The sequence below is a fragment of the Scyliorhinus canicula genome, chromosome 2, assembly GCF_902713615.1.
Source record: "Scyliorhinus canicula chromosome 2, sScyCan1.1, whole genome shotgun sequence".
NCBI lineage: Eukaryota > Metazoa > Chordata > Chondrichthyes > Carcharhiniformes > Scyliorhinidae > Scyliorhinus > Scyliorhinus canicula.
In genome coordinates, this window is record NC_052147.1 from 277,835,314 (window position 1) to 277,853,742 (window position 18,429).

General features: G+C 56.9%; 1 long non-coding RNA gene across 1 annotated transcript in view; it reads left to right on the forward strand.

The window, feature by feature from the left end:
- Positions 1 to 5,950, forward strand: part of LOC119962168 — a 40,768-nt gene extending 34,818 nt beyond the window's left edge. The window contains exon 3 of the long non-coding RNA XR_005459824.1: positions 5,810 to 5,950. This is a non-coding gene — a long non-coding RNA (uncharacterized LOC119962168). The remainder of the gene's footprint in view (positions 1 to 5,809) is intronic.
- The last annotated feature ends 12,479 nt before the right edge of the window (positions 5,951 to 18,429 follow it).

Consider the following 18,429-nt stretch of genomic DNA (forward strand, 5'->3'; position numbering starts at 1 on the left):
CGCTTGACCTCGCGGCAACTAAGAAACTAGCGCTCTCTCTCACAGTCGCCTCACGCAATATACAGGCGTATGCCCCCAACCGCACGGCCCACCTCTCCTGGACATCGTGGACCCTGCCAGCCAACACCCTACCATGCACCCCACCAGCGACCTCCCCCAGCCAACCCCAGGCCTGCGCCACGCGGCAGCCAAACAACCCCGGGGGACCCAAGTGCTACTTCTGCAGACAGTCAAAACAACCCCGACAACGCTTCCTGGCACAGAGCACGCTCTGCAAGGCCTCCGGTAAGAAAGGACATTTTGTTGCTGTGTGCCAGGCCCGCTCGGTCGCCGCGGTTGCCCCGGCACCCCGCATGTGCGACCCACGGGCGCCGCCATCTTCCTCGCCTCAGACCTCGTGCGGCCAGTGGGCGCCGCCATCTTGCCTGCCTCAGGACACGTCGCGGCCCGTAAGGCGCTGCTCCCTCACGGTACACCCCACCAACCAGAGAATCTCCCTGGCTTCCGGATCCCACTGCACAGCCGCCCTCACCATCCAGGGCGTAGAGTTCAGCGGCTTCCGGCTCCACATCCTCCCCAACCCCTGCGCTGCCTTGACGTCCAGTGCAACCTCCAAAGTCTCACCCTGAAATTTGGTGGGCCCGTATCACCCCTTACTGTATGAGGCCTCACGACCCTTAAGGTCGACCCACCTTCCCTGTTTGCGAACCTCACCCCGGATTGCAAACCCGTCGCCACCAGGAGCAGACGGTACAGCGCCTAGGACAGGACCTTCATCAGGTCTGAGGTCCAGCGGCTGCTACAGGAAGGTATTATCGAGGCCAGCAACAGCCCCTGGAGAGCCCAAGTGGTAGTTGTAAAAACTGGGGAGAAAAACAGGATGGTCATTGACTACAGCCAGACCATCAATCGGTACACACAGCTCGACGCGTACCCCCTCCCATGCATATCTGATATGATCAATCAGATTGCACGGTACCGGGTCTTCTCGACAGTGGACCTGAAATCTGCCGACCACCAGCTCCCCATTCACAAGGCAGACCACCAGTACACCGCGTTTGAGACGGACGGCCGCCGTTACCATTTCCTTAGGGTTCCCTTCGTCGTCACTAACGGGGTCTCGGTCTTCCAACGGGAGATGGACCGAATGCTTGACCGGTGCGGACTGCAGGCCACCTTCCTGTACCTGGATAACATCACCATCTGCGGCCACGACCACCAGGACGACGACGCTAACCTTCCCAAATTTGTCCACACTGCCAAGCTCCTCAACCCAACCTACAACAAGGAGAAGTGCATGTTCAATACGGACCAATTAGCCATCCTCGGCTATGTGGTCCAGAACAGAGTTCTGGGGCCCGACCCCGATTTCATGGAACTCCCCCTTCCCCACTGCCCTAAGGCCCTCAAACGATGCCTGGGGTTCTTTTCGTACTACGCCCAGTGGGTCCCTAACTATGCAGACAAGGCCCACCCACTCATTCACTCCACCGTTTTCCCACTGACGGCCGAGGTTCACCAGTCATTCAATCATATCAAGGCCGACATCGCCAAGGCCGCGATGCACATGGTCGACGAGAAACTACCCTTCCAAGCTGAGAGCGATGCGTCAGACGCCATCCTCAACCAGGCAGGCAGGCCCGTGGCATTCTTTTCCCTTACCCTCTATGTCTCCAAAATACAGCACTCCTCCATTGAAAAGGAGGCCCAAGCCATAGTAGAAGCTGTGCGGCATTGGAGGCATTACCTGGCCGGCAGGAGATTCACTCTTCTCACTGACCAACGGTCGGTTTCCTTCATGTTTAACAACACACAGCGGGGCAAGATCAAAAATGATAAAATCTTCAGGTGGAGGACCGAGCTCTCTGATGCACGATCAGTCACAACTGAAGCAAGATTGTAGTCCAATTGAAGGCATTAATGAACAAGTAGTTACCCCAGCAACTCCAGTACAAAATGACTGCTGTGGGTGAAACACAGACTCTTATGCTCCGCCTGCTGGGCGGAACCAGCAGGCAGGTTCCACCACTCATACTACAGTATAAGGTACATCCCAGCAAGGTACCGCGATGCCCCTAATATAGCCTACCACATTCACCCCCTGTTTAAAAAAGAGTCCGGCGGGGGTGGTGGCCTTGTTTTTACAGTGGTAGAGGTTATAGCGGTACCCTTTGGTACCTTTACATGCAATACACATATTTAGAAAAGATTGTATTGCGCTATCTGGTTGAACATTTCAGATATGCGGGGGAGAGGGTACGCATCGAGCTGCGTATACCTGTTGATGGTCTGACTGTAGTCTATGACCATCCTATGTTTCGGGGATGTTTAGCACAGGGCTAAATCGCTGGCTTTGAAAGCAGACCAAGGCAGGCCAGCAGCACGGTTCAATTCCCGTAACAGCCTCCCACGAACAGGGGCCGGAATGTGGCGACTAGGGGCTTTTCACAGTAACTTCATTTGAAGCCTACTCGTGACAATAAGAGATTTTCATTTTTCATTTCATGTTTCTCCCCGGTCTTTACAACCACCACTTGAGCTCTCCAGGGGCTGTTGCTGGCCTTGATAATGCCTTCCTTTAGTAACCGTTGGACTTCCGACCTAATGAAGGTCTTGTCCTGGGCGCTGTACCGTCTGCTCCTGGTGGCGACGGGTTTGCAATCGGGGGTAAGGTTTGCAAACAGGGTCGGCCTAGAGGGTCATGAGGCCGCAGACAGTGAGGGGGGGATATGTCCAGTCCCAGGAGTGTGGCAGCGCAGAGATGGGGGAGGACGTAGAGTCGAAAGCTATTGAACTCCACACCCTGGTCCGTGAGGTTGGCTATGCAGTACCCCCGGATCTCCACAGAGTGGGACCCAGAGGCCAGGGAGATCTTTTGTTTAATCGGGTGTACAGCGAGGGAGCAGTGCCTTACCGTATTGGGATGGATGAAGCTCTCCATGCTCCCAGAGTCGATCAAGCAGGATGTCTTGTGCCCGTTGATGAGTACCGACGTCGTAGCGGTTGAAAGCGTTCGGGGCCGAGACTGGTCCAGTGTCACTGAGGCAAGTTGTGGCAGAAGCTGAGAGATCTTGTCGGGCGATGCACGGCCACCCGAGTCGGGGTCCTGAGACGTCATCCAAGATGGCTGCCCCCATGAATCGTACATGGCCTGTGAGGAGAGGAATGGTAGGGGGCCTGGTTCGCCTGTGGAGACAGCGGCGGATGACCGGACCTGGCATACTGCCACGAGGTGACACTTCTTCCCGCAGCCCTTGCAGATTGCGGATCGGGCCGGGCAGCGTTGCCGGGGGTGTTTGTTTTGCCCGCAAAAATAGCATCGGGCCCCCTCACCCCAGGGTTTCCTGGCTACCGCACTACACAAACTTGTGGGGAATCTGGGATGCTTTGGAATCGGTCGAGGATGGGGTCCACCCTGTCCATGCGGGTACAGTGCGGTTGGGAACGTAGGCCTGGGCGTTGCGGGCGGCTACATCTAGGGAGTGCGCACTTTTCCGTGCCTCTTTAAGTCAATCACAACTGAAGCGAGATTGTAGTCCAATTGAAGGCTTTAATGAACAAGTAGTTACCCAAGCAGCTCCGGTACAGAATGACTGCTGTGGGTGAAACACAGACTCTTATGCTCCGCCTGCTGGGCGGAACCAGCAGGCAGGTTCTACCACTCATACTACAGTATAAGGTACATCCCACCTCGGTACCGCGATGCCCCTAATATAGCCTACCACACTCTCCACCTACAATTACGAGATTTTGTATCACCCTGGTAAGCACAACGAGCCCCCTGATGCCCTATCCCGAGGTACATGTGCCAGCGCACAAGTGGACCGACTCCGGACCCTGCACGACGTCTCTGTCACCCAGGAGTCACCCGGTTCTTTCACTTCATCAAGGCCCGCAATCTGCCCTACTCCATCGAGGAAGTCAGGGCTATCACCAGAGACTGCCAGGTCTGTGCGAAGTGTAAACCACACTTCTACCGGCCAGGCTGTGCGCGCCTGGTGAAGGCCTCCCGCCCCTTTGAACGCCTCAGCGTGGATTTCAAAGGGCCCCTCCCCTCCACCGATCGCAACACGTACTTTCTCAGTGTGGTCGACGAGTACTTGAGATTCCCCTTCGCCATCCCATGCCCCGATATGACGTCTGCCACCATCATCAAAGCCCTCAACTCCACCTTCGTTCTGTTCGGTTTCCCCGCCTACGTCCACAGCGACCGGGGATCCTCATTTATGAGCAATGAGCTGCGTCAGTACCTGCTCAGCAGGGGCATCGCCTCAAGCAGGACGACCAGCTACAACCCCCGGGGAAACGGGCAGGTGGAGCGGGAGAATGGAACGGTCTGGAAGGCCGTCCTGCTGGCCCTACGGTCCAGGAATCTCTCGGACTCCCGCTGGCAGGAGGTCCTCCCCAACGCCCTTCACTCCCTTCGGTTGCTACTTTGCACTGCGACTAACGAAATTCCCGATGAACGTCTCTTTGCCTTCCCTAGGAAGTCCACCTCCGCGGTTTCACTCCCAACGTGGCTGGCAGCTCCAGGAACCGTTCTCCTCCGGAAGCACATGCGGCTCCAGAAGGCGGTCCCGTTGGTCGAGAGGGTACAGCTTCTTCACATGAACCCGCAGTACGCCTCTGTGGCGTACCCCGACGGCCGCCAAGACACAGTCTCCCTCAGGGACCTGGCACCAGGTGGGTCTCCTAAAGGAGGGAGGCCCTGAACCTCGGACACGGCTGCAGGGGTGCAGCCAACACCGCCCGCCGCCTGTGGAGGGAGGTGGGAGAAGCTGTCAGCGCCGTGAGCATAACACCCAGGATAGGCAGCTAGTGCCACAAGAAGGTCAATGACCTAGTCAGGGCAGCCAGGGTGAGTACCCCCCCACTGTGCCCATGGCACCAACCCCCACACATATGGCACCGCCTCCCCCTCCACATGGGGGGCGGTACAGTCCCAGCTGAGACCCACATGGCTGCACCTGCCCACCCATGCCAGCTGCATTGGCATGATGGGGTGTGAACCTCTGCCAACATACACCCAACCGCTGGGCTGCAAGTATATGTCCGCCTAACACTGCTGATCTTCTTGTGCCCACCCCCCCCCCCCCCCCCCCACCCCCTCCACCGCAGGACAAGCGCGCCCATAACAACCGGGAGCGTGCCAGGGCCGGGGGGGTGGGTGGGGGTGGGGTCCACCTGAATTGCTCCCCCTCACCGTGCATGAACAGAGGGTCTTGGACCTCGCAGGTGGACCCAAGGACCGGGAAGTTGCGGATGCAGAGATTAGGGGCGCAACGCCCACCTGCCCCCCCCCCCACTCCTGCCCCACTCCCCTCCCATCCTCCATCTCCCCCCTCCTGCCCCACTCCCCTCCCAACCCCCTTCTCCTCCCTCATGCCCCATTCCCATCCCCCTCCTCCCACCACACCTCCTCCCCCCTCCTCCCACCACCCCCTCCGCCCCTCCTCCCACCACCCCCTCCCCCCTCCTCCCACCACCCCTTCCCCCCCTCCTCCCACCACCCCTTCCCCCCCTCCTCCCACCACCCCCTCCGCCTCTCCTCCCACCACCCCCTCCCCCCTCCTCCCACCACCCCCTCCCCCCCTCCTCCCACCACCCCTTCCCCCCCTCCTCCCACCACCTCCTCCCCCCCTCCTCCCACCACACCTCCTCCCTCCGTCCTCCCACCACCCCCTCCCCCCTCCTCCCACCACACCTCCTCCCCCCCTCCTCCCACCACCCCCTTCCCCCCTCCTCCCACCACCCCCTCCGCCCCGCCTGCCTGCGTGTCTAACCATGAATGCTGTATTGTGTCTTGCAGGACCACACAGTGATCCACCCCGTCCCAGCGGATGCAGCCCGCCCCCAGCCAGAGGCGGGGCGGCAACAAGGCAGGGATCGACCAGGGCCATCAGGTGTAGGCCGCCCCCATCCAGTGCCAGTGCGGCCACGCCGTAGGGACTCATCCAGCGACGGGGAGGGCAGCCACACCAACAGCCCCCCCCCCCCCCCCCCGTCCCAGTCGAGTCACGACGCCACAACACAGGGTCTTTGTGCTGCAGCTGGGTATGCAACGGAGGGCTGGTATGCATGCGGGTGGTTGGTGGTGGGCAGGGTGAGGGTGGGGGGGGTTGGTGGGAAGGGTGAGGGTGGGGGGGGTTGGTGGGCAGGGTGAGGGTTGTGGGTGGTGGGCAGGGTGAGGGTGGTGGGTGGTGGGCAGGGTGAGGGTGGTGGGCAGGGTGAGGGTTGTGGGTGGTGGGCAGGGTGAGGGTTGTGGGTGGTGGGCGGGGTGAGGGTGGTGGGTGGTGTGCAGGGTGAGAGTGGTGGGTGGTGGGCAGGGTGAGGATGGGGTGTGGTGGGCAGGGTGAGGGTGGTGGGCAGGGTGAGGGTGGTGGGCAGGGTGAGGGTGGTGGGTGGGTGGGCAGGATGAGGGTGGGGGTTGGTGGGCAGGGTGAGGGTGGTGGGCAGGGTGAGGGTGGTGGGCAGGGTGAGGGTGGTGGGTGGGTGGGCAGGATGAGGGTGGGGGTTGGTGGGCAGGGTGAGGGTGGTGGGCAGGGTGAGGGTGGTGGGCGGGGTGAGGGTGGGGGTTGGTGGGCAGGGTGAGGGTGGTGGGCAGGGTGAGGGTGGGGGTTGGTGGGCAGGGTGAGGGTGGTGGGTGGTGGGGTGGTGGGCAGGGTGACGGTGGTGGGTGGTGGGCAGGGTGAGGGTGGTGGGCAGGGTGGGGGTGGTGGGTGGTGGGGTGGTGGGCAGGGTGAGGGTGGTGGGTGGTGGGCAGGGTGAGGGGTGGTGGGCAGGGTGAGGGTGGTGGGCAGGGTGAGGGTGGTGGGTGGTGGGCAGGGTGAGGGTGGTGGGCAGGGTGAGGGTGGTGGGTGGTGGGCAGGGTGGTGGGTGGTGGGTGGTGGGCAGGGTGAGGGTGGTGGGTGGTGGGCAGGGTGAGGGTAGTGGGTGGTGGGCAGGGTGAGGGTGGTGGGTGGTGGGCAGGGTGAGGGTGGGGGTGGTGGGCAGGGTGAGGGTGGTGGGTGGTGGGCAGGGTGAGGGTGGTGGGTGGTGGGCAGGGTGAGGGTAGTGGGTGGTGGGCAGGGTGAGGGTGGTGGGCAGGGTGAGGGTGGTGGGCAGTGTGAGGGTGGTGGGCAGTGTGAGGGTGGTGGGCAGGGTGAGGGTGGTGGGTGGTGGGCAGGGTGAGGATGGGGTGTGGTGGGCAGGGTGAGGGTGGTGGGCAGGGTGAGGGTGGTGGGCAGGGTGAGGGTGGTGGGCAGGGTGAGGGTGGTGGGCAGGGTGAGGGTGGTGGGCAGGGTGAGGGTGGTGGGCGGGGTGAGGGTGGGGGTTGGTGGGCAGGGTGAGGGTGGTGGGTGGTGGGGTGGTGGGCAGGGTGAGGGTGGTGGGTGGTGGGCAGGGTGAGGGTGGTGGGCAGGGTGAGGGTGGTGGGCAGGGTGAGGGTGGTGGGTGGTGGGCAGGGTGAGGGTGGTGGGTGGTGGGCAGGGTGAGGGTGGTGGGCAGGGTGAGGGTGGTGGGCAGGGTGAGGGTGGTGGGTGGTGGGCAGGGTGAGGGTGGTGGGCAGGGTGAGGGTGGTGGGCAGGGTGAGGGTGGTGGGTGGTGGGCAGGGTGAGGGTGGTGGGTGGTGGGCAGGGTGAGGGTGGTGGGTGGTGGGCAGGGTGAGGGTGGTGGGGTGGTGGGCAGGGTGAGGGTAGTGGGTGGTGGGCAGGGTGAGGGTGGTGGGTGGTGGGCAGGGTGAGAGTGGTGGGTGGTGGGCAGTGTGAGGGTGGTGGGCAGGGTGAGAGTGGTGGGTGGTGGGCAGGGTGAGGGTGGTGGGCAGGGTGAGGGTGAGGGTGGTGGGCAGGGTGAGGGTGGTGGGTGGTGGGCAGGGTGAGGGTGGTGGGCAGGGTGAGGGTGGTGGGTGGTGGGCAGGGTGAGAGTGGTGGGTGGTGGGCAGGGTGAGGGTGGTGGGCAGTGTGAGGGTGGTGGGTGGTGGGCAGGGTGGGGGTAGTGGGGTGGTGGGCAGGGTGAGGGTGGTGGGTGGTGGGCAGGGTGAGGGTGGTGGGCAGGGTGAGGGTGGTGGGTGGCGGGCAGGGTGAGGGTGGTGGGTGGCGGGCAGGGTGAGGGTGGTGGGTGGCGGGCAGGGTGAGGGTGGTGGGTGGTGGGCAGGGTGAGGGTGGTGGGTGGTGGGCAGGGTGAGGGTGGTGGGCAGGGTGAGGGTGGTGGGCAGGGTGAGGGTGGTGGGTGGTGGGCAGGGTGAGGGTGGTGGGTGGTGGGCAGGGTGAGGGTGGTGGGCAGGGTGAGGGTGGTGGGTGGCGGGCAGGGTGAGGGTGGTGGGTGGTGGGCAGGGTGAGAGTGGTGGGTTGTTGGGCAGGGTGAGGGTGGTGGGCAGGGTGAGGGTGGTGGGTGGTGGGCAGGGTGAGGGTGGTGGGCAGGGTGAGGGTGGTGGGTGGTGGGCAGGGTGAGGGTGGTGGGCAGGGTGAGGGTGGTGGGTGGTGGGCAGGGTGAGGGTGGTGGGCAGGGTGAGGGTGGTGGGTGGTGGGCAGGGTGAGGGTGGTGGGTTGTTGGGCAGGGTGAGGGTGGTGGGCAGGGTGAGGGTGGTGGGCAGGGTGAGGGTGGTGGGTTGTTGGGCAGGGTGAGGGTGGTGGGCAGGGTGAGGGTGGTGGGTGGTGGGCAGGGTGAGGGTGGTGGGCGGGGTGAGGGTGGTGGGTGGTGGGCAGGGTGAGGGTGGTGGGCGGGGTGAGGGTGGTGGGTGGTGGGCAGGGTGAGGGTGGTGGGTGGTGGGCAGGGTGAGGGTGGTGGGTGGTGGGCAGGGTGAGGGTGGTGGGCAGGGTGAGGGTGAGGGTGGTGGGCAGGGTGAGGGTGGTGGGCGGGGTGAGGGTGGTGGGCGGGGTGAGGGTGGTGGGCGGGGTGAGGGTGGTGGGCGGGGTGAGGGTGGTGCGGTGGTGCGGTGCTATGCCGTCCCTGCCCATGCTCAGCAAATCCCCCCCTCCCAACCCCCTCCCTGGCATTCCCAAACCCTCCCCTCGACTCCCTCTCGGGTACTCTTCTCCCCCCCCCCCCCCCCCCCCCCCCCCCGGACACCAACCCAGACACCGCCCCACACCCCGGCCCTGGGCAGCCTCCGCCCCCATCAACCGCACCGCCAGCAGCCACAGCCGTGCCGTCTCCACATCTCTGGGGGCCCCCCAACGCCGACCCCTACCTCTTCCTTCGCCGCCATCAGCCAGCACGACTGGTTGACTGATTCACGCCGGCGTGAGCTGCAGTCACGTTGGCGGGACTTCGGCCCACCCAGCCTGGATATTCGCAGCAGGCCCAGGGACCAGCACGTCGTCCCAATTCTGGCGATTCTGCGACCCGCGCGGCGCACTGCCCATTGGCGAGGTTTGTCCCGGGTCGGAGAGTCCGTGTCCCAGCGTTGGAGCAGAATGGTGGTGTTCGCGTGCCCTCCCGCCGATTCTCCGACCTGGCACAGGATCGGAGAATCACGGCCAATACCTGCGCAGACCAACTGGCGAGTGTATTCGCAGATATCTTCACCACCTCACTCCTCCGCTCTGAGGTCCCCACCTCCTTCAAGAAGACCATCATAATACCAGCACCAAAGAAGAACAAGGTAGCCTGTCTCACCAACTACCGACCGGTGGCCCTAACGTCTGTTATCATGAAATGCTTCGAGCGGCGAGTGTTGAGACGGATTAATGCCAGCCTCCCAGACAGTCTCAATCCATTGCAGTTCGCAACCGCTCAATGTCATGATATGTATATAGGCAAGCTAGTGAAGGGTTAATTATTACATCTCAGTGTAACTTAAACACTAGAGGGCACCAGCAGTTCTCAGTATATATATGAGACCTCAGGAAATGCTGGGTAGTTAGCAAAGGAGAAAGACTGAGAACAGGAGGTGGAGTAGATTAGATTAGAGAGGGTTAACACAAGGACATCATTAGTAACTATGAGATTATTGATTACTGCCAGACAGATTCAATATTACTTTATTATTAATTATAGCTCAGTAGTGTGTGTGAACTTCATTTAACTAATCGTTAGGGGCTGGTTTAGCTCACTGCGCTAAATCGCTGGCTTTTTAAGCAGACCAAGCAGGCCAGCAGCACAGTTTGATTCCCGTACCAGCCTCCCCGGACAGGCTTCAGAATGTGGCGACTAGGGGCTTTTCACAGTAACTTCATTGAAGCCTACTCGTGACAATAAGCGATTTTCATTTTAATTTCATTTCCAATAAATTAGTTTTGTTTCAATCTAATGATTGATCAACTCAAGGGACCGTTCTGGAACAAAAGGCAAAGTATAATGACACAAAGGCAATATAACAGCCCACAGCAGATGCTATCTCCCTGGCTCTACAATCAACACTCGAACATGTCGACAACAAGGACACCTCTGTAAGACTGCTATTCATAGACTACAGCTCCGTCTTCAACATCATTATCCCAACAAGACTAATAACCAAACTCTGCAGTCTTGGGCTTGACCCCTCCCTGTGCAACTGGATCTTCGACTTCCTCACCAACAGACAGGACAGACTCATCTGTCAGGATAGGCAAAAGCACCTCCTCCACAACAGTCCTCAACACCGGAGCCCCACAAGGATGTGTGCTTACTCCTCTACTGTACTCCCTATGCACACATGACCGTGTGGCAAGATTTACCTCCAACTCAATCTATAAGTTTGCGGATGATACAACTGTGGTGGGTCATGTCTCAAACAACGACGAATAGGAATACAGGAGGGAGATTAATCACATGGTTGCATGGTGCACTGAAAACAACCTCTCTCTAAATGTCAGAAAGACCAAGAAACTGATCATCGACTTCAGGAAGCGGAGGACGACACACACTCCTGTCTGCATCAATGGCTCCGAAGTGGAGATGGTCGATAGCTTTAAGTTCCTGGGGGTCACCATCACCAACAGTCTGTCCTGGTCCATTCACGTTGATTCAACAGTCAAGAAAGCCCAACAACGTCTCTACTTCCTACGGAAGCTAAAGAAATTCAGCATGTCTGCATCGACTCTCACAAACGTCTACAGATGTGCGACAGAGAGCATCCTATCCGGCTGCATCTCAGCTTGGTATGGCAACTGCTCAGTCCAAGTTCACAAGAAACTGCAGAGTGCGGTGAACTCAGCCCAATGCATCACATAAGCTTGCCATCCTCCCATTGATTCCCGTACCAGCTTACCCGAACAGGCGCCGGAATGTGGCGGCTCGGGGCTTTTCACAGTAACTTCATATTTGTCACAGTAAAAGGTTATTATTATTATTGCTTCTGTCTACACCTGCGGCTGCCTCAGGAAGGCAGACAGCAATGTCAGAGACCCCCTCCCACCCAGGCATTGCCTTTTTCCAGACCCTTCCATCAGGCAGAAGGTACAGAAGTCTTAAGACTCGCACATCCAGACATAGGAATAGCTTCTACCCCACAGCTACAAGACTGCTCAACGACCCCCCTCGGACTGATCTGTTCCCTGGAAGAACACTATTCACATCGCCCTATGCTGCTCTTGTTCATGTATTTGCTTCACTTGCCCCCTTGTTCTGCACTGTAACCAATTACTGTTTGTCGATGTACCATTTGTCAATGTAGTCTGTCGATTATTCTTTTTTTGTCCACTATGTCCGTAATGTGTACGTTCCCTTGGCTGCAGAAAAATACTCTTCACTGTGACAATAAATCAAATCAAATCAAATCAACTTGGCGCTCTACAGATACGTTGGAAGAATAGTCTGTGACGCTGACACAACTGAAGCAGTCGAGATTTAGTAGTGGAGACTTGAGGGTATTGAATGGCGGAGCAGGCTCGATGGCCTGAATGGTCGATTTCTGCCCCGACCCCTTGCATCCTTCTGGAAAGCTGAGAGAGAAACAAAAAAGTGAAACAACTGCTGCAGTCCACTGCAGTAAATTCTTACCTCTGCTACGAGCTGTGACATAATCTCATGTTAAGGGCAGCACGGTGGCGCAGTGGTTAGCACTGCGGCCGAGGACCCAGGTTTGATCCCCGGCTCTGGGTCTCTGTCCGTGTGGAGTTTGCACATATTGCCTGTGTTTCCGGGGGTTTCGCCCCCACAATCCAAACATGTGCAGGGTGGGTGAATTGGCCACGCTAAAATGCCCCTTTATTGGATAAAATGAATTGGGTACTCTAAATTTAGAGAAATTAAAAAAAAAAATTTAAATAAATAATCTCATGTTAGGTTGTAGAATTCAATGCTGAGGTAAATCTCACCAATTTTTACAGATGCACCATGGAAAGCATTCTTTCTGGTTGTATCACAGCTTGGTATGGAGCCTGCTCTGCCCAAGACCGCAGGAAACTACAAAAGGTTGTGAATGTAGCCCAGTCCATCACGCAAACCAGCCTCCCATCCATTGACTCTATCTATAATTCCCGCTGCCTCGGAATGGCAGCCAGAATAATTAAAGACCCCACGCACCCCAGACATAGTCTCTTCCACCTTCTTCTGTCAGCAAAAAGATACCAAAGTTTGAGGTCACGTACCAACCGACTCAAGACAGCTTCTTCCCTACTGCCATCAGACTTGATGAATGAAATGAAATGAAAATAAATGAAATGAAAAATGAATGAACATCGCTTATTGTCACAAATAGGCTTCAAATGAAGTTACTGTGAAAAGCCCCTAGTCGCCACATTCCGGCGCCTGTTCGGGGAGGCCGGTACGGGAATTGAACCGTGCTGCTGACCTGCCTTGGCCTGCTTTCAAAGCCAACGATTTAGCCAGCTATTTATACATTTGAATGGACCTACCTCGTATTCAGTTGATCTTTTCTCTACACCTTGCTATGACTGCAACAGTATATTCTGCAGTCTCTCCTTCCTTCCCTATGTACGGTATGCATTGTTTGTACAGCATGCAAGAAACAATAATTTTCACTGTATACTAACACACATGACAATAATAAATCAAATCAAAATGATGGGCTGTTGATTTGACATCATTTGTTTTGGATGATTTGATTTGAATGCACCTTAAAGAAATTGAACGTTGAGAGATTTGTGCCTGCTGTGTGTCGGTGTATTCACCATTCCAGGCTATTCTCCATTCCAGAGTATTCACCATTCCAGAGTATTCTCCATTCCAGTGTATTCTCCATTCCAGAGTATTCTCCATTCCAGAGTATTCACCATTCCAGGGTATTCACCATTCCAAGGTATTCTCCATTCCAGAGTATTCTCCATTCCAGAGTATTCTCCATTCCAGTGTATTCACCATTTCAGGGTATACTCCATTCCAGAGTATTCACCATTCCAGTGTATTCACCATTCCAGTGTATTCTCCATTCCAGAGTATTCACCATTCCAGAGTATTCTCCATTTCAGGGTATTCTCCATTCCAGAGTATTCACCATTCCAGAGTTTTCTCCATTCCAGTGTATTCACCATTCCAGGGTATTCACCATTCCAGAGTATTCTCCATTCCAGGGTATTCTCCATTCCAATGTATTCACCATTCCAGGGTATACTCCATTCCAGAGTATTCTCCATTCCAGAGTATTCTCCATTCCAGTGTATTCACCATTCCAGGGTATACTCCATTCCAGAGTATTCACCATTCCAGGGTATACTCCATTCCAGAGTATTCACCATTCCACAGTATTCACCATTCCAGGGTATACTCCATTCCAGAGTATTATCCATTTCAGGGTATTCTCCATTCCAGAGTATTCACCATTCCAGAGTATTCTCCATTCCAGTGTATTCACCATTCCAGGGTATTCACCATTCCAGAGTATTCACCATTCCAGAGTATTCTCCATTCCAGAGTATTCTCCATTCCAGTGTATTCACCATTCCAGGGTATACTCCATTCCAGAGTATTCACCATTCCAGAGTATTCTCCATTTCAGGGTATTCTCCATTCCAGAGTATTCACCATTCCAGAGTATTCTCCATTCCAGTGTATTCACCATTCCAGGGTATTCACCATTCCAGAGTATTCTCCATTCCAGGGTATTCTCCATTCCAATGTATTCACCATTCCAGGGTATACTCCATTCCAGAGTATTCTCCATTCCAGAGTATTCTCCATTCCAGTGTATTCACCATTCCAGGGTATACTCCATTCCAGAGTATTCACCATTCCAGGGTATACTCCATTCCAGAGTATTCACCATTCCAGAGTATTCACCATTCCAGGGTATACTCCATTCCAGAGTATTATCCATTTCAGGGTATTCTCCATTCCAGAGTATTCACCATTCCAGAGTATTCTCCATTCCAGAGTATTCTCCATTCCAGTGTATTCACCATTCCAGGGTATACTCCATTCCAGAGTATTCACCATTCCAGGGTATACTCCATTCCAGAGTATTCACCATTCCAGAGTATTCACCATTCCAGGGTATACTCCATTCCAGGGTATTCACCATTCCAGGGTATTCTCCATTCCAGAGTATTCTCCATTCCAGAGTATTCTCCATTCCAGTGTATTCACCATTCCAGGGTATTCGCCATTCCAGGGTATTCTCCATTCCAGGGTATTCGCCATTCCAGGGTATTCTCCATTCCAGGGTATTCTCCATTCCAGGGTATTCTCCATCCCAGAGTATTCTCCATTCACCCCGGGGCCCGGGCTTGCATTCGGCCTTGACTAATGGGATGAAGGCCTCCCTGCAAAACTACTAATTGAAATGAGTTTAAGAGGAATGTCAATCCAATTACTTGCGGAAATGAGATGACAGTTATAAAGATGAATTAAGAGAAAAATAGGTCCCAATGAAGTAAGCTCCTCAAAGTATAGGGCAGCGCGATTAAAATCTGAAAAGAGAAAGATTGACTGATGGTCATTTTAAGCCAAGACGTCCTGGTTTCTGATGTACCATCAATTACCACGAGACGAGAATGATGAAACAAGGGAGGCTTTATTGCAGAAGATGTTGTGCCTCCTGTAGCTGGAACCAGAGTGGCTGCAGCGCAGGAGAGCACACACTTTTATACACCGCCTGCTGGGTGGAGCCAGCAGACAGGGATTTACCGACGTACCTGTAATATACGGGCAGTGCCATAATGCATACAATATATCACTTGTGGTATATACGTTCACCCCCTGTTAAAATAAAGCCTGGCAGGGGTAATGAAAACATTACAAATTAAGTCTGTCGGGGGCTTTGACCCTCCGCCGTGATCGCCTCAGTCCTGGTGGTGATTTGGGCGCTGACGTGGTCGCCTGCAACTCCGGGAGCATCCCTGAGTGGATCCAGTGGGAGGACGGATCCCGCTGGGGTGGGGGCTGTGGTGAGGTACGCTGGTGGGAGGGTGGGTGGCGCAGGGGTGAATGAGGCAACCAGACGGACGGACGGGGGGGGGGGGGGGGGACCGGGGGGGGGGGGGGGGGGGGGGGGGTGTCCGGTCAGGTATCAATTAGAATTAGAATTAGAATTAGAACAGCACAGCACAGAACAGGCCCTTCGGCCCTCAATGTTGTGCCGAGCAATGATCACCCTACTCAAGCCCACATATCCACCCTATACCAGTAACCCAACAACCCCCATTAACATTATATTTTAGGACACTAAGGGCAATTTAGCCTGGCCAATCCACCTAACCCGCACATCTTTGGACTGTGGGAGGAAACCGGAGCACCCGGAGGAAACCCACGCACACACGGGGAGGACGTGCAGACTCCGCACAGACAGTGACCCAGCCGGGAATCGAACCCGGGACCCTGGAGCTGTGAAGCATTGATGCTAACCACCATGCTACCGTGGTGCCGTGGTATCGTGGGTGGGGACCCAGCAGGTGCCAGGTCCCGGAGGGAGACTGTGTCTTGGTGCCTGTCGGGGTGCGCCACATGGGCGTACTGCTAGTTTGCATGTAGGAGGTGGACTTTCTCAACCAAGGGATCTGATTTATGACTCTGCACAGGCTTCCGGAATAGGACGGGTCCAGGAACTGTCAGCCATGTTGGGAGCGAGACCCCGGAGGTGGACTTCCTGGGGAAGGCAAACACACGTTCATGAGGGGTCTCATTAGTGGCGGTGCAGAGGAGCGACCGGATGGAGTGGAGCACGTCGGGGATGACCTCCTGCCAGCGGGAGACCGGGAGATATTTAGACTGCAGGGCCAGCAGGACGGCCTTCAGAGCATCCCATTCTCCCTCTCCACCTGCCCGTTTCCCGGGGGCTGTAGCTGGTTGTCCTGCTCGAGGCGATGCCCTTGCTGAGCAGGAGCTGCACAGCTCATCACTCATGAACGAGGATCCCCGATCGCTGTGGATGTAGGTGGGGAAACTGAACAGAGTGAAGATGCTGTGCAGGGCTTTGATTACCGTGGCAGAAGTCATATCGAGGCATGGGATGGCGAAAGGGGACCGGGAGTACTCGTCAATTACGTTGAGGAAGTACATGTTGCGGTCGGTGGAGGGGAGGGGCACTTTGAAGTCCATGGTGAGGGGCTCTATCTGGCCGGTAGAAGTGCGGCTTGCACTCTGCGCAGACTTGGCAGTCTCTGGTGACGGTTCTGACCTCCTCAATGGAGCCGGGCAGTTTGTGGGACTTGACAAAATGGAAGAACCGGGTGACCCCCGGGTGGCAGAGGTCATAGTGGAGAGCCCCGAGTCAGTCCACTTGTGCGCTGGCACATGTATCGCAGGATAGGGCATTAGGGGGCTCGTTGAGTTTCCCCGGACGATACAAGATCTCATAATTATAGGTGGAGAGGTTGATTCTCCACCTCAAGATCTTGTCATTTTTGATCTTGCCCCGCTGTGTATTATTAAACATAAAGGCAACCGACCACTGGTCAGTGAGGAGAGTGAATCTCCTGCCGGCCAGGTAATGCCTCCAATGTTGCACAGCGTCCACAATGGCTTGGGCCGCATTTTCAACAGAGGAGTGCCAAATTTTGGAGGCATGGAGGGTGCAGGAAAAGAAGGCCATGGGTCTGCCTGCCTGGTTGAGGGTGGCGGCCAGAGCAACGTCCGACGCATCGCTCGCCACCTGAAAGGGGAGGGACTCGTAGTCCACGTGCATCGTGGCCTTGGCGATGTCGGCCTTGATGTGGTTGAAGGCCTGGCGGGCCTCAGCCGTCAGGGGAAAAACTGTGGACTTGATGAGTGGGCGGGCCTTGTCCGCATAATTAAGGACCCACCGGGCGGTATACGAGAAAACCCCCAGGCATTGTTTCAGGGCCTTGGGGCAATGGGGGAGGGGGAGTTCCAGGAGGGGGCGCATGCAGTTGGGGTCGAGCCCTCGGACCCCATTTTTCACTACGTAGCCAAGGATGGCTAAGCGGTTGGTGTGGACCACGCATTTCTCCTTATTGTATGTGAGGTTAAGGAGTTTGGCGGTATGGAGGAATGTTTGGAGGTTTGCGTCGTGGTCCTGCTGATCATGGCTGCAGATGATGTGTGAAGGTGGCCCGCAGCCCGTAGTGGTCAACCATTCGGTCCATCTCGTGCTGGAAGACCGAGACCCCATTGGTGACGTCGAAGGGAACTCTGAGGAAATGATAGAGGCAGCCATCTGCTTCGAACGCAGTGTATGGATGGTCCTCCAGGCGGATGGGGAGCTGGTGGTAGGCGGACTTCAAGTCAACTGTAGAGAAGACTCGATACCGCGCAATCTGATTGACCATGTCAGATATGCGTGGGAGGGGGTACGCGTCGAGCTGTGTGTACCGGTTGATGGTCTGACTGTAGTCAATGACCATCTTGTGCTTCTCCCCGGTCTTCACCACCACTACTTGAGCTCTCCAGGGGCTGTTGCTGGCCTCAATGATCCCCTCCCGCAGAAGGCGTTGGACCTCCGACCTGATGAAGGTCCTGTCCTGGGCATTGTACCATCTGCTCCTCGTGGCGATGGGTTTGCAGTCCGGGGTGAGGTTCACAAACAGGGAAGGTGGATTGACCTTAAGGGTCGTGAGGCCGCAGATGGTGAGGGGGGGCAGGGGTCTGCCGAATTTCAAAGTAAGTCTTTGGAGATGGCATTGAAAATCCAGGCCAAGCAACAGGGCAGCGCAGAGGTGGGGGAGGGCGTAGAGCCTGAAGCTGCTGAACTCTACGCCCTGGACGGTGAGGGTCGCGATACAGTACCCCCGGATTTCCACGGAATGGAATCCGGAGGCCAGGGAGATTTTCTGGGTGATGGGGTGTACCGGGAGGGAGCAGCGCCTTACCGTAGTGGGGTGGATGAAACTCTCTGTGCTCACGGACTCAAAGAGGCAGGTCGTCTCGTGCCCGTTGATCTTCACCGTGGTCGTGGCGGTCGCGAGGTTGCGGGGTTGAGGCTGATCCAGGGTGATGGAGGCGAGCTGCGGAAGATGTTGGGAGGTCCCGGGCTGATCAGCGGTGGCAGAGGTAGCAGGAGGCGGCGAACGGCCAGACGAGAAGGGGTCATGAGGCGCGGCCCAAAATGGCGGCAAAGATGGCGGAGCCCATGGTGCGCACATGGCGGGCGGCATCAAAGGTCGCGGCACCCACCGG